The sequence below is a fragment of the Pocillopora damicornis genome, chromosome 9, assembly GCF_964200805.1.
Source record: "Pocillopora damicornis chromosome 9, jaPocDami1.2, whole genome shotgun sequence".
Taxonomy (NCBI): Eukaryota; Metazoa; Cnidaria; class Anthozoa; order Scleractinia; family Pocilloporidae; genus Pocillopora; species Pocillopora damicornis.
In genome coordinates this window covers 19,941,137-19,957,567 of record NC_142678.1, presented here as the reverse complement: position 1 = coordinate 19,957,567, position 16,431 = coordinate 19,941,137, and the positions used below count along the sequence as shown (strand labels likewise).

The window sequence follows — 16,431 nt, the reverse complement described above, 5'->3', positions numbered from 1 at the left end:
AGACTGAGTAGAAAGACGCACTCCCCTTCCTGGAGCTGCTTTTAGATATACGCTTGTTGTTGTTACCGACTTGAAAATTTCAAAGACAAATCAACTGTTGGTACGGTGAAATATAACTAAAATTTTCAAAAGCAAAAATCTTTTTCATGTTCTATTTTCCACTTGTAGCGAAGGCTGAAAAGCAACAGGATTTTCACATGTGGTCTCAAATACATCAACCGTTTCATAAGCATTAAAAGAAGGAAATAAAACTAAAATTCGAAAATTTCCTACAGGGTTACAAAGGATTTTCCATAACTTCTCTCCACACATTTTAACCCGCTTTACCTCATCTCCCCAAAACTAGAGTTTGTAAACGAATGAAATCTTAAGAACATACCTCACTGATAACGAAGTACTTCGTATCCTCTGAAAAATAAGATGGAGTCAAATTTGACCTAAGGCGGTTTTCCGAATGAATAAGAAAACAGCACGCCAAGGAATATTGATAGAGAATAAACACACAACTATCAAGACTCGAAATTAGCTTTCAAAATATCTGACATATGATATCTAAATGTCGCAAGACGTTTTGAGTGCAGCTGAACAGGAACAACAGGTAAGCTATACTACACTTGTACGTCGTTAATTCAAAGATAGTCCTGTATCTAAGTAAACCCAAACTTCCGGCAAAACAGCTACGTCTGGAGAATCATATTCCTGAAAATCAAATAAATGGAGATGAATAGTTTCGAAAAACTTTGAGTGGAGTTTTGAAAGCTTTTGGCGTTTACCTGAGAAGTTATATCACTTAAAAATATACATGAAAAAATTACTCAGTTCTGATTGGATAAGATAAATGCAGTTTTCAGGTTATTCAATGAAGAAGACGACGAAGAAAGCAACGAACTAGACATTCTGACAGGTCAATAACCGAAGAAACTCACAGGTAGCCAATCAAATGTGAGCCTTGGATGTCGCAACATTTGGATATGCTGAAAATTTGCAAGCGAAACAATGGCCTGCGTTTTAAGAAGGTTTTCTTTCAGCACCCCAACAACAATACAGTAGCTGAAAAACAGCTCTAACAACAAAAACACTGTAAAAAGCACTGCTTTTCGGTTGTCGGTTTGGAAAAAGTGGTGTGTAGAGAAGGGAATTGCCAAGGAAATCAAAATTACGAACCGGCCCAGCTTAACACTTTGCTCGAGCGATTCTACGCCGAAATTAAAAACAAACATGGTTAAACCTCGCAAACGACGATTCCATTTGATCGAAAGTGGTTCGGACACAGACTGAACGATTCCTTGAACTGTTCAGCCGGACTTTGAACTTTTTTGCGCCTTAAAGATGTGAAAATATAATTATTTATTGTTATTTTGATCATAGTTAATCAAGGGGACTATGTTTTGATCGTACGCGGTTGTTTTGACCGAATGCAGAATTTTGAATAAATTATTTTTGCACTTGTTGCGCGCGCTTTGCTTCTGCATAATTATGATAAGCCATCTCGTATCTTTTCATGTATATTATTTAACAAATAGAGAAGCCTTATAAAGCACGCAGGAAGCGGCTAGAGCACTAAAGAAGTGTAAGGAGAAACACGAGACGTAGTCGAGTGTTTCTCCCCACTTCTTGAGTGCTCTAGCCGCTTCCTGAGTGCTTTATAACAGAACAGAGCACAGTCAAGGCTTCTCTATTTGTTTTATAATAAATAATCCATTAGATTCCCCGAGCATTACTTTCAATTTTCAAAATAAACTTTATTTCCAAAGCGAACAACAGTGTCGTCAGCATGCTCTATACTCTCATAAAGCACGCTACAATAAGCCAATCAGAGTCCCTGTTAGAATAGTTCAAATAATATGATTGGCTGTACAAGACTAAAGCTGTCAAAAGTGTCAAACCATCAAAGTTCACTTTCTGCAATAGTCTACAAACTAAAATAGTTCGACAGGTCGAATTTAACACTTTTGCCTGAAGTTTTTAAGAGTAAATGCCAATAAAAATCACAGATTATCGAAAAAGTCGCGGACACGGTCAAAAATCGATTTGGTTCATTTTTTGCCTGTGGGTAGTCTTATCTAGTAAACAAAAGGAAATGGGGTTAGATTTTTGAAATATGCACTTTAGCGGGAATAATTTGCTTTAACATTTCCGGGGTTAAATAGCTCAAATTTCACCAAGCGCGATCCTGAAATTATGCACTTTTCGAGCACTTGTCATGCTAACAAAAATGTAACGGAAGAACTTTTCTAGTTATAGAAATATTGAGTTGGACTTGCATTATCGAGGCAAAGTGACAGTTTTTGTCTCATGTTATTCTTGGCGGAGCTACGTCCCTATTAAGAGACGACATCTTCGGCCTTTTGAAATTAAGGCAAAGGTGGCCTAGAATAGCTTGGCAAAAATACATGTGGTAGTGTCTCAAAGTTTACAATAACACTACCAAGAAGCCTTGAAAGATAGTTCTTTACGATTTGGGTTTTTATTTCTTTGGGACCTTTGACTATCAAAAGATGACCACCAGCCGAATTTCGGTTAAATTACTATGACGCCATAATGAGATGCATACTAAAAAAATTAAATGCGTTGGACACAAATAACTGTTTTGGTCAGTTATGTCTTCACACTAAATGACTAGAAACATATTAAAATGTCTATAACTACACTTATCTACGGAGACAGGAGAAACAATTTTCGACTTTGCTACCCTGAGAATGACGCCATAATTCTGCATAATCTATCACACAACAGGTTAAACAGTTGAATTGCACTCAACAGGTTAAATGTGGCTCAAAGCCGTTAGTTTACGTTTACTTCTCATCCGGTGAACATGGATTCGAGCTTTTGCATCCCCTCTGCGCCTTCTACACTCGCCAGTTTCGAATATACTGAAAATCGTCCAACACAAAGGTAAGAAGGTTTCACAAGCAGTGGTGGGCTCGAGTGACTGAAATCCGATATGTAGGACTCTGCTGTCACGCAACGCCTTCTTGTAAATAATACACGCACAGCTTTTATGATCAGCGGATCAGTTACTCATAAAACGTTCAGTGCTCAGTTACTTGGAAGAGCAGGTACACTCTTGGACTAATTGTGTGAGTCGTGCGATGAATGGCTTTTTCCTCTTTTGAGGTGAAATGTCAGAAATATCCAGCCCAAGGTCGATGCACATGTCTCTTAGCCTATCCACTCTTAAAGTTGTGATTGTACGTTTTTGTACAAGTTCGCAGATGTTAAGATCGAAAGATACAATCGGATGCTGAATAGCCACATCTCTCATCACATTTGCACACACTGCAGATAGATGCTTCTCAGCTTCGGCGGAGATTTCGTCCTCGTCGACACTCTCCATATCCACTTCTGAGACTTCACTAGCTTTTGCTTCGTTATCGGCGGCTGTAACTTCTAATCGCTTCTTTCCTGAAAGACGGCTGAAGAAGCCACTAATCTGCTGCGACGTAAGGACTTCATCAGGTTAAAATCGGCGTTCCCCCGCTTGGTCTCTTGCTAGGCTCATGGTTTTCGAAACTTCCTGTGGATCGCTTTTCCGTCCACTATACTCCCCTTTTCGAAATTGGTCAGTTAAGAATTCGGTCTGTTTCTTTGTAAAACGCATCTTTTTCTTAATTTTCTTCAGGGCCCAACCCATTGGAAGAGGAGGCAAGCCGTCACGCTTTGATTGTGCAGCAACTTGAACGCTTGGTATTCGACTGCGTCCCTCCGTCAGCTTGGAAGAATATTCTCTTTTAGCTTTATCGTAGAGAGTTTCCTGTTCGAGCATCATTTGGTGTTTTCAAGTATCTAGGTGTGTCTGGAGGTTTGCAAAGCGATTGTATACTTTTACACATCCTTCTTCTGAACACGGGAAAAGCATGTCATCTGGCTTATATTCCCCAATACAGCGTCGATCTTGGTTTTCGCTTTCAGTTGAGAAATCTGCTTTGACAGAGCTTTTCTTAATATGTCGGTGTCCCACAATCTTGAACGTCGGTGAACCACTTGGATTTGGCGATGGCGGGGCGAAGTTTTTCTAATGTTTCGGGCTGCTTCATGACTCCTTCGAACTTGGCCCATGGCACTACTTTACCGGAACCCACATTGAATGCTCTCCACACTCGTACGTCACTTTCATCGTACTCAAAATTGTTGAGTAAGCTTATGCCATCCCATTTGATATTAAAGGTGCATGACGGTTTGGCAGTAATATAACTTGCTTTCACTCCTGTGGTTCCTTGGCCAGATTCAATGGCTGTTTTGAACTGTAGAGCGTTGATGACATCATTGCCTTCGTTTACGTACCTTCCAACGTCTCCCTTGATTGTTGCCGCTTTGCGATCACATACCCCCTTTCCACCTTGAGGGTCCGAAAAGTCGTTTCTTACAACAGCCACTCCCACGGCATCACCGGCCAGCTTCGCTGAGATGATTGAATTTCCGCTGTGATAACAGCCAGCGTTATCTTGTTTGTAATAAGCCATTTCCAGCTCTGGAATTTCCTTTTTCAGGGTAGTGAGGCAGTCAAGCATTATCAAAGCCACAGTCACACTGTCTTGGGCGCAGCTTTGGAATACGTGAACAAGTGTTTGCGATTCAAAGTGCTCAGAATCCTCTGACCGTCTTATGGCAACGCTAATGTGCCATGGCAATCCTCGCTTCGCAAACCAATCTGACTGTGCCTCTCGATATTTTCGGGGCATATATTTCATTGCCCAGTCCTGGACTAACAGCACCCATCGGCTGTCGAGTTTGGCTAAAACTGAATGCTTTGCCTCAGCTTGGTGGACTGAACGTAGCTGATGGGCTTTCCAGCTGATGATATCATCCCTTGCCTGTTTAATGGTATGCAGCATGTCAGCTTGATCTTCTGCTGACGAGAGCGCACTTGAACACTCATCTTCTATGGTACACAATACTTCTTGTAAGTCATAACACTGTTCACATGAATCATTGTGGAGATGGTCGCAGGAGCCCAGAAATTCAGCATTGCTTGGGTCACTTAGCGCGTAAATTCGACAATGATCGGGAACCTCAGAGGCCTCCACTGCATGTACCTAAAATAAAAAGTAAAATGACGAGCGCGTGATTCAGTGTATAGTTGCAAAGCAACGCATGCGTATATGATCGACATTTCAAAAAGATTACTTAACCGATTCTCAGCGTTGTATACATGTGTGTAAGCGTATTACAGTGAATTTTAAACTGTTGTTTCATAAATTAAGCATAAAGAAGACTTGGAGGGAAAGAGAGAGGTAGCCGTGAATCATAGTAAGAAGTTTACTGCATTTGCAAAGGCAACGCATAATTATAAAATATGCACCCACTTTGTAGTCGCCCTTTAGGTACTGCTTCGTCAAACGAAGTTGCTGCTTAATTTCCCTCGCCCATTGCTGAGTCTTGCCACAGTCAACAAGCTTATCTACGAGTTTTTCTAAAGCATCAAATGCTTCCACCCCTGATGCTGAAAAGTTATCAAGTCCTTGCAGAGACTTCCGAACAGATGAAGAACACACGGCCAAAACTCTCTGTAGCGTTCTCTTACTCATAGGCTCAAAGTTGGTTTCACAGCAGTATTGTTGATACTGCTGGACAATACGCTCTGGTATCATTGTTCTGATAACATTGGGTGTTTTTATGATCTCGCCAGTCGACAATTTCAGAAGTTTTTCCCCGAAAGGAACATCTTGAATAACGTGTAGACTTGTTATAAAAGAAACAAAATGTTCTAATTTTACAGGTTCAATTCTCATTCTCCTTTTCTCCTGGTTTGGAAGAGGAGCAGCTCTTCCATGTATCAGCCTGTGGCGTCGGGCAATGTTGTAGCGATAGCTAGTAACGGCTGGAATAAACTCCCTCATCTCCTTAAGGGATAACTTGTCTGCCATCAAAGAAAGTATTTGCCGTCTGGTGCTCCAACGTTGTGCGTTCAAGTAGCTTTCAGCAAATGCATTAGGAAGATCCGTCTCTTTTTCACTTCTGCCTTCGACCACAACCTGACTCTCGCTACATACAGCGTAACGATCACAAAGCTCCGTCCACAGTTCTTGCGAATTTTCAGGTGCCAGGACATCCAGCATTGCAGAAATACATTGTTGAGCTTTCCGTAGGTATCTACGTTTAGTACGCTCGTGCGCTGTATTCCACGGCACTGATAACGTGTGACGTACTGGACTGACGTCTCGAAGGTGTAAGAAGCGATTTAGCTGCACCTGGGACTCGTTGTCTAGACTCGAGCTTTCATCACTCTCTTCGCAATCTTCTTGCGGAACAAATAGGCTCTGCCGTTTGGATGTGAAACCTTCTGGCAATGCTTCATCACCAACAGTGACAGCACAAGTGGCAGGAATATCAGAGTCACTCCCTTGTTCATCAAACTGACGAAAAAGTGAACACATTGCTTTGGATGGCTTCAAAATGAGATCAACCGTATACACGCGCAGGGTGTCGCATGCAAGGCGGAAGTTTATGGTCGATGATTATTTTCACCTTATAATATAACTGACTAATAACCTATTCTGATATCTTTATCCAATTACTTCTCAGTATTATTTTCCTTTTGGAGCATTTCGAAAAAAAAATGTGGAGAAGCCATATAATAATTTAAAACCTATATTATTTGGATATATCCTGGCGTGTGATATGCTATCTGGGAAGGGCACGCCTATCCAATTCTTGTGCCATGTATGGTTTTGCCAAGTCGTTGACGGGCGGCAATGGCGGCGTTTAAGCATGCGCATGCAAGTTAGCCTGGACACGCCCTTCTCCCACCTGGGTTGAATCCCTAGGCATGAAAAGGGCGGAGAAGGGAGAATTCAGAGAATGCGTTAAGGTTTTCCATTTTTATTAATTATATTGGATGGAAATTCTTCATAACACTTTGAAGAAACTCACCAAGGTTAGACCACTTAGACCTTCTGTGATGTTTTCCACACCTCTTGTGGCCTCCAAGCTCTGCGACTGTAACTGATCTTTTATTTTTGCTAGGGACTGTCGACATCGCACACAAATTCCTTTAATATTTTGAGAGAAAGAATTAATTTATACTTTTTAACCTTGCACATCCTCCTTGAACAAATAGCTCTGCATGTGGCAAAAGAAAAAAACTAGGCAAAAGCCCCACAAATCCCAAACTGATGACGCATTCTGTAGTTAACCTTGTCACGAGTCAGTATTTTACATTCCGTTCCTTTTTTTGTCGGCATTTTTAAAAGGAATTCTAATATCTGGGAAGATTTCAATTAGAACGTTCTCCACGCCATTAATTAATTTTGACAGGAGCCATCACTAGTTTTGAACAAGTTTTGAAAGAAACGAAAATGTTGAGTGAACGCCAGTGTTTTCCGACGTAAAAATATTTGCAAAAATCCTGAAAAGACATGAAAATAAATTTCCTGTCAAACTTGGCGACTGTTTTACGCGACAGTGAAGTGGTTTGAAGTTAGGATATGAAGTCTGTGATTCCCGCCAACTACCCTGCGTGAAATGAGAAGCTATACGGATGTTTATCCTTACATACAATGAGAATAAACTAGAGGGACGTCAGTTCTTACAAGATCATGACTCATTGTAGTCGCTTACCTGATCCGACGGGTACGAGGTTTTTCGTAAGTTCAAAAATTTGTTTTGAGTGCTGCAAAGTAATTCCTCTTTCTGCTGCGGGTACTTCTTTAGATTCCTTTTTGTGACCGGAAACATCCTGTGGCACAGAACATAATCTACTAGCTCTTCTCCATCCGATTCCGAGGCTTGATCGATGTAAAGGGCAAACAGTCATTTCCAAAAAATTGGCGGGCTTCTCGAAAATCCCGCTTCTTGCTAAGATAAGTTCAATCTCTGTCTCAACACCTGAAAATTGTAAAAAACGCTTGTGGCTTCTGATATCCTTGCTGCATGATGACAGAGATACCGTCTGAGTGGACTGATGCCTTGCGCGTTCCTCTGCATCGCAAACGCCACCAACAATATCAAGTAAAGAACAAGACATTCTTTTTCTGCTGGAGTTAAAACAACCGTTGTCTTTATTCCTTTCACCGACGATTATTACGCTTTTGTTTTTTTGTTTACTTTCGTTAACTGATCACACTGTTTTTCCGTGGGAAAATTGTATCGTTATTTTCGTTCCATAAGGTTTTCACTGTACGGTTTATATTTGTGAAATTTTGTAAAGTCTATTTCTTTGTTGTATCGTTTTCGTTCACGATGGCAATATATTTGTTTAGATTTTATATGTGGGGCAGAATGTATTGTTCGTTGATCTCGTTACGTGACGGATTATCATATGTCACGCAGAGTGACAGGAACCTATGAAAAATTAATTAAAATCCGGCAAATCCCTAGCGTTACCTGTCGTTTTGTACGGGACCCTTTTAGTGTGGGATGTCAAAAAAGCCAAAATTAGGATCGAAATAGACTAAACGTAACTGGGTTGCGACACGAAGTAGGAAATGACAACAACAAGTAACTTTATTTTACTCATCCCGGCTCAGTGGCTTCAATGAGTCAGCCGGTCGGCCCCCTTTACACCAATGGACAGTATTTCGAAAATATCTTCCAAGCGGAATAACAAGGGCCTATAAAAGATTTCTAAGGTAAGGAACTGTTGATGTCCAAGCAAACATAAAAAGGTAAGTGCGGCTGCGACTCAAACAATGCTTTGCGTGTGTCATTGCAATGTTGATTTTGTTCATTTCAATATGGCGCCATTTACAATTTTAGCGAAGTTTGGTTAGTTGGTATATCAAAACAGCAGAAGATACCAGAAAAATGAAACGATGAATTTGAAGACTCACCTTATAAGCCCTCGTGATAGTATTGCTGGAGATTTTGAGAAACTACCACATGAATTTTTGCCACACTGCATTAGGCCGGGTTCGGCATGAATTAAAAATGGCGAACACGTACACTGGTAATTAACCCGTGGTTTCGTCAGGAAGGACACGATACAAAAAATATCACTATACCTTGGTAATGGAAGGCCACATGTATATATTTACAGCTAAAGAAGTCCAGCTGTTGCATTTTAGTTCATGCAAAGACGGCCTGAAAACTGCATAATTTAGAGGTCGCACGCACTCATTTTCGATCATGCAATTAGTAACGGTTTATTTTCGTTAAAATGAATATTTACACAAACTAACCTCACATCACTTTAAGTAGTACCTATAGCTACCTGTAAACAAAAAATGAGACAAAACGATTTTTGACCGTGTCCGTGATTTTAAAATTTTTCTTTGATTTTTAGAGACATTCACTCTTAAGTTTCTAATACAGAAATTTGAAGTGAAATGTTCAGTGAACTTCAGCCGAATTATGGCTCATAAAAACACGCGAGTTTTTTCACATGACAAGGTAGAAAACAAACTGTTCAAGGCAAGTGTTTTTTGAATGAACGACAGCCGAATTCACCGGAGCATGAATATCGCTCGGGAGTGACAGCGCGGCAAAACTCGGCTGCAGTGACAGATGTGATTTTCCACTCAACGCATCGGAAAGGATATCAGAGCAAGCTTTTATTTTTTCACTCGAAGGGCAGCCAATGTAGTTTCTGAGGCTTGCTTTACTGTGATGACCGGAGATCGCCATGATGAGCGAGCCGCGATGGAATTCAGTATGATGATATTCGCTCAGACACCGTCATGATTAAAATGGATTTTAACAGTTATGTCAGTTTGGTTATATTTTTCATCATTTCTGTTTTGTTCTGTTTTGTTTTTGAACACTGAATTTTATATACAATATGAGTGTTAGCTGTGTTTGATTTTTATTTCCGTACGTAAGCTTGCAGTCTAACTGAGCGTGAATTAATCTTTAAAACTCGGAATGTCTATTTTGTTTTTCCTTTGAGGATTTTCGTATCTGCTCGCGTTTTAATAACGTAAATTACGGCGCCTGGTATGTTTACAAACCTTTGTTTATTTCTTCTGTTGCTACTTGCCGGCTCGCTTGTTCCGAAATTTCACTTTCAATTATCGGAAAAAAGCTAAAAAGAAGTCCCGGAAAAGGTCGAACATAGTACAATTTGGCAGATGGCGTGACAGCTTTAGCTCAGCTCTATGCTCTATACTCTCATAGAGCACGCTCTTTCAACCAATGACTGCGCGCGTTATATCCGAACTTTATTTTTTATCAATGTTTTGTCGACTGGCTTCGCTGCCACTCTTCAGTTGCGGGGTACCACTCACACTAAGAGCCGCGACGTGCTGGTTAATGGTTTTGAGTTATTTTGGAACCATCTTCTTATAAAATCCTCCATAGCAAACAGCACTCCCCCGGTGTGGTTTCATTTTCCTTTTCCTCGAAGATCGAGGCCAGTGGGGTACGTACACGCTGCGCCTAACACATCACAGGTGGGTGAAAACTCCAGAACAGCTCTGTAAGGCGTTTTCTTCATCGAGTGAAGAACATTTTCCCTTACATAACTTTTGTTTTAAAACATTTACCCTCCAGTTTTTTTACATTTCCTTCGAAGAAGAACTGAGAGGATTTCAGCTTTTCGTTATGCGTTCCTCTCAACACTGTGTGGCTATATTTTCGTGTAGAAACAACGGGGTAATCGTAAAGCTGAATGAAATTCATCTCGGGTAAATTACGGAGATCGCTCGACCATCCAACTGCTGAAATCCTTACCATAGTTGCTTCGTTTCTGAAGGCGCTCTGGTTTTCTTCTAGGTCCTGGACATCTGTAGGAAGTTCTCGGTTTTCTCCACTACTCGATGGAAGGACGTGTCACATCAGCAAAGTATAAACTTTCGATCAGTAAGTCGGCTCTAATTCCGCCCGTCTATTCTGAATTAGATTTTAAAATCTCCCTGAGATCTTTTGCTTTGAGTTTCTGGATGTCATCTAATGACGAAATTTCCATATAGTTGTAATAAAGAACCATTTTGAAGGGAGAAATTGCATTGAAAAGTGCATTAGAACATGAAATGTCAGCAGATCAGCTGTTTGAAAGAACCACCGGCTCAACCCCAGCCTCGTTATTGTGTGTGCGCGGTTACTAATCCAATATGGTGCCGGGAATTGTAAAAATGTCTATTGCCTATCTTAACTCAAGTTATTAATTACAGTTATGGATTATATTTTCAATGAAGTATTCGCAAGATAACTGCGTAGAAGTTTTACGAACAGAATCTTTATAGCGATGGAAAATTGTAGTTATGTAGCATGTAGTTATGTAAAGATTGCGTTATCGAAAGTAGGTCATAACTTCTTAATTAAAGAGTTTATTTTCTTACAAGGGAGATCTCAAGTAAAGCAAACATACTGGACAGGACTTCAAAAGAATAATCATAATTAGACAGTCTAATTTTTTGTCGTAATATCATATTTTATGTTAAAAACTATTTTAATTAATGAGACATTAATTGACAGCCTTACGTTCCACTGTCTCGCAGGCGGGATCATAAAGGAGATAATTAGAGTATGTTAATTTGAGTGCAAATGAACCGAAATTTTGGATAGAAGCGTACATCTATATTTCGTTAATTTGGACCAAGTTTTTTACCTTATCATAGTCAAACTGTAAAATACTATCGGAGATAAGCTATTTCCTAGATCCTGGAGTTAAATTTTCTAAAAACTGTCGTCCAGTAACTGAGAATATATAACATTATAGGGGAAAAATTATAGCTTAATTCAATCATCATCGTCGATTATTTTTCGTTCCACTACAAGAGAAAGAAAACCCTCCGGAAGCCCATTAATCGTTGCACTTGTATCGTTGTTTAGCTTTCTATGGGCGACAAAATGCTTTGCTTTTCATTTTAATCATTTAGATGTTTGTACCGTTTCTATTCTCAGTCAACTATCACATGAGTCTTCTCGTCAACATTCGGCCAGAATTTCGATGCTAGGATTCAAAGACTGGATTGTATCACGTAACCATTCTGCAGATCCCAGATCATATAATATCCAAAGCCAATACGCGATATTCAAAGCATAGGGTTTTAAGGTGTTTTTGGCTCTCGTAGTCTTTCTTTTGTTTGAGACGATTTTGTCCTGTCCTTTTGCGTTCATTCACATTATTTACATAGACGAATCCAAACTTTTGAAGACTGTATTTTAAACATATAGAAATATATACATAATGAGGCAATTCAAGTGAGGAGTTATTATTATATCGCTCTACTTGCTCTCGAATGGGGTGAGGTGTGGGGGAGCATGATAAAAGGAGTTATTTACACCGGAAATGCAGAACTTTAGAGTACTCGCTCTATGCACGATTATTTACACCGGTTAGTTTCGGTGAACTTGTGGAAACTCGGGAAAGAGTTCTCCAATGTTTTTGTAAAGTATACTTCTCAAAAATACACGCTTGTTTGGAACGTAATAAATATAGACTCATCTAAACACTTTTATGGATCACGTACTTCAACTCTTTAACACTGCTGGAGTCCTACTTCTATTTGCCAATCAATCCAAAACCTGGAGTCCTACTTCTATTTGCCAATCAATCCAAAACCTAGATTTATAAACCCAGTTGTCCATAAAACGAAGCCTATGGACAGAATGTTCTTAAAGCCTTTCTTGTGAAATGTACGGCAAGATTTCAATTTCGGCAAGATAATTTGCTCTTTTTAAAATCATTAATATTCTTTGCACTGAGGTAGCTGATCTGATACACTGAACTATAAGACTCGTAGATTGATGGCTTTGTTGAAAATTCCTTATTTGAACTAATCAGCCTTTTTGAAACCTAAGACTCCCAATTTATATGTGGTTGCAATGGCTAAATTTTCTAGCTCGTTAAATGATTTTTCTCCCCTGTTTCTGCCAGACGCCATAAAGCGCGACGATAAAGTAGTCGACGAAATCTTTTGACATCAAAAGATAAAAAACGGTCGTAAAATACCACAGGCGGCCCAAGCTCACGTCTCGAGAAAAAGCCAACGATGAATTCATGAACGCGTCACGCGTTGTGTGACTGGGTGTTAAGTTACGGGAGGAACCGTTGAAAATTTGAACACGTTATGAGGCATAGTATGAGGAACGAAATATGGTCGATTTACAACGATAAATATTTCGAAATCTGAATATTTTACACGTAAAATCAATAAAAACTTACTCATGCCCTGTGTATCCATCGTAGTTTCTAGCGATTTCTGCTGTTTTAAGCTTGCTTTACCATCACTGTTATCCATGTCAAAAGACGAAGTCACGGCTGCACACTCCGATTTCGACCTTGGTCCACGCGGAGGTGATTTGCGCCCCGAAAATCCTCGATTGCATCTACCCTTCCATGCATGGCCTATCAAACTACAATGTTTTGCCAGTTGATGTCACTAGACTTCTGGGTAAGTATAGTACATTAATCGACCGTACCACTCGCGGTAGAGAGAAAATTGACCTCGTACCCAAGTCTCTTTCGCGGCCGTGTCCAGTCTTCGTGTTCAAAGCATAACCAGAAAGAAGCAAACTTGGGAATTCAGGTAGAAAACACTCGTTTCCAGCGAAATGCGCGTGAAGTTTTGGTATTGAGACATGTCCCAGGGTGCAGCGATCTTAGATCGTAAAGTGTGGCTGAGAAAAATGCCGATCGGGAGGATTTTCGGGGCGCAAATCACCTCTGCGTGGACCAAGGTCGAAATCGGAGTGTGCAGCCTTGACTTCGTCTTTTGACATGGATAACAGTGATGGTAAAGCAAGCTTAAAACAGCAGAAATCGCTAGAAACTTCGACGGATACACAGGGCATGAGTAAGTTTTTATTGATTTTACGTGTAAAATATTCAGATTTCGAAATATTTATCGTTATAAATCGACCATATTTCGTTCCCCATACTATGCCTTATAACGTGTTCAAATTTTCAACGGTTCCTCCCGTAACTTAACACCGAGTCACACAACGCGTGACGCGTTCATGAATTCATCGTTGGCTTTTTCTCGAGACGTGAGCTTGGGCCGCCTATGAAAATACAAACTTTAAAAACACCGGTTTACTGCGGTAAATAGTTATCAGTAAGAAAAACGACTTGATAAGTGGTCGTCCCCCATGCAGGATAACTTGACTAGCCTAGGAATAAAACCTGCTTTAAGAGTAAAGATGAAAAACCGTAAAGTTTTGCGAGAACATCGTAACCCGTAACAGCCAAAAAGTTTAAGGTAGGATAAGGACTCTTTTTCTCCCTGGGAGGCGGGGCTGTCAACTTCAGAAGTCATTAATTATGGCGGCTGTAGCGGCAAGGTATTACTTGATTCGGATTTGGCTCGTCAACTTTTATCAGAATTGCACTTTTTATCACAACCAGTTATCCGGATTGTTAGTGACGATAACAACAGAACTCAATTTTCCACGGCCTGAATGAAATAACAAGGTATTGGTTTATGTAAGGTGAACCTTGATCTCACGGCTATGGCAAAATGAAGCTTAGCTCTTTTCCTCGTTTCAGTTATCCGTCTACAGTTATAATTTGAAAGAACGCAAAGACTGATGGCACAAAGTTTTTTTTTAGTAAAACAAACACTCGCTGCCTGAACACATCATTTTCAAACATCCTTCGTACTTTCATCGTGAACCACCCCAATGTAAGTGCAAATGCAAGCGCAAGCGTCAACGCAAGGAATAAACAATTTTTCATTCTCTTGCGTGCATTTGCGTTCGCTTCCCATTGTCGGCGCAATCATTGTCGGCCATCTTGTAAAAATACTTCTACTGCGCTTGCGTATATCTCTTTCCTTGTGTTTGCTTTGGACTTATCAACTCGCTTGTATTCCATTTGCGTTTGCATTTGCATTTGTATCGTACGTGTGAACCAGTCTTCAAATCATTCCATGGAATGACATACTTATAAATAAAGAGCTGAATACTACTAATAATTATAATAACATTTATTTATACCGCGCAAATTCAACTGTGCAGTTTTCAAATGCGCCTTACAATTAAATATCAGAAAGTAAAATACAGATATAAAATATAACAATATGTAGTCAAAATTACACTAATGAATAATTATCTAGTCTATAAATTACAATACTATATCAGAAAAGGCTTTTTTAAAAAGGTGAGTCTTCAAATTACGTTTAAAAACTTTAAAATCGGAGGTGCATCTAAGATCTAACGGATGATCATTCCACAGGTTTGGTGCGGCGGCTACAAAGGCTCGGTCACCAAGAGTAGGAAGAGTCGTGAAGTTTGGATTTGAAAGCAGATATTTGTTATTTGATCTGAGGTTGTAGGAAGAATTAGGTTTAAAGTTTACGAGAGATGATGAATAATCAGGAGATGTACAAGGGATTGCTTTGTGAGTGTTTATAATAATCTTATATTCTATTCTAAACGTTACAGGTAGCCAGTGTAATTTGTATATTATTGGTGTGATATGGCAATACCGTGGTGCTAGATACAGAAATCTTGCGGCTGCGTTTTAAACACGCTGCAGTTTAGTGAGAGCGCACTAGAGTAGTCCATATAAAAGTGGCAAGAACAATATCTAACAAGTGAGATATCAATCATATCACGAGAACATCAAATTCATATCTTTGAACGTGTAATTTTCATTTTATTATATAGACAATAAATTTACGTGGTTGAGATTGTAAACCTGGCTTTAATATTAATATTGGGTATCCTTGGAGGGCTGTCGGATCGAAGGAAAGGTGCCTCTTTTGGTGGATCGATTGTTCTTGACAGCAATCAAATTGAGCAAAGGACTAAATATGACGGCGGACGTGTTTGTTAAGCGTCCCTCTTTTCTCTGCTTCTTGAGCTTGTTTTTGGTAGCCTTTTCTCTTTTAAGGCATCAATCTGGTCTCATTACATCTAGACCTCAGTTTCGTCCTAAATTTTGTAGTGACTGCGTCGTAGTAAGAGAAGGATCAACTAAACTGAACAGACCGATCGTGAAAATGGTCAAGCATGGTGGCCTCTGCTCAGCAACTTCTGTTGAAAGACTGATCCTTTTGTGCTGTAGCAACATTTCGCCAAATCCTAGACCTCACTAGAAATCTTTATGCTGCTTTATGCAAAACGTTAGAAGTTTAAAAGCCTTTCAAGTTGCGAAGGGTTCGTGTTTTGAATCGAAGCTTGGCGGGTTCTACAAGATATCTTTTATGGACTAGACCTCGATGTGATTTGCCTTACCGAAACATGGCTAAACGAATCAATCATGGATCACGAGATATTGCCTACTGCGTATAACATTGATAGATGTGATCGTGTTGGTAAAGTTGGTGGTGGAGTTAAGACAGCAATCAAAAAAACACCGTCTTCGACTCTCCATGAAATTCCGTCAGAGTTTTCTAGTTTAGAAATGGTTATTGTTGAAATATCGAACCTAAAGTATGATCGCAGTGTCTTACTTATAAACTTCTATCGCCCTCCTGACAACCATCAACAATTTATTCAGCTTTTCGCTGGCTTTCTAAGATCCTTGGATTTTGGTTATCACTACTCTGTTATCGTAGTAGGTGATTTTAACCTCCCTGGCATACCGTGGATAGAAGGGGCAGGCTT

The 16,431-nt window shown here is 39.8% G+C and overlaps 2 pseudogenes; both read right to left on the bottom strand.

Annotated features, from left to right (window-relative positions):
• Positions 1–3,031: 3,031 nt before the first annotated feature.
• On the bottom strand, positions 3,032–7,103 carry LOC149040549 (uncharacterized; annotated as a pseudogene).
• A 2,981-nt stretch (positions 7,104–10,084) lies between these two features.
• On the bottom strand, positions 10,085–10,864 carry LOC149040548 (uncharacterized; annotated as a pseudogene).
• Between the last annotated feature and the right edge of the window lie 5,567 nt (positions 10,865–16,431).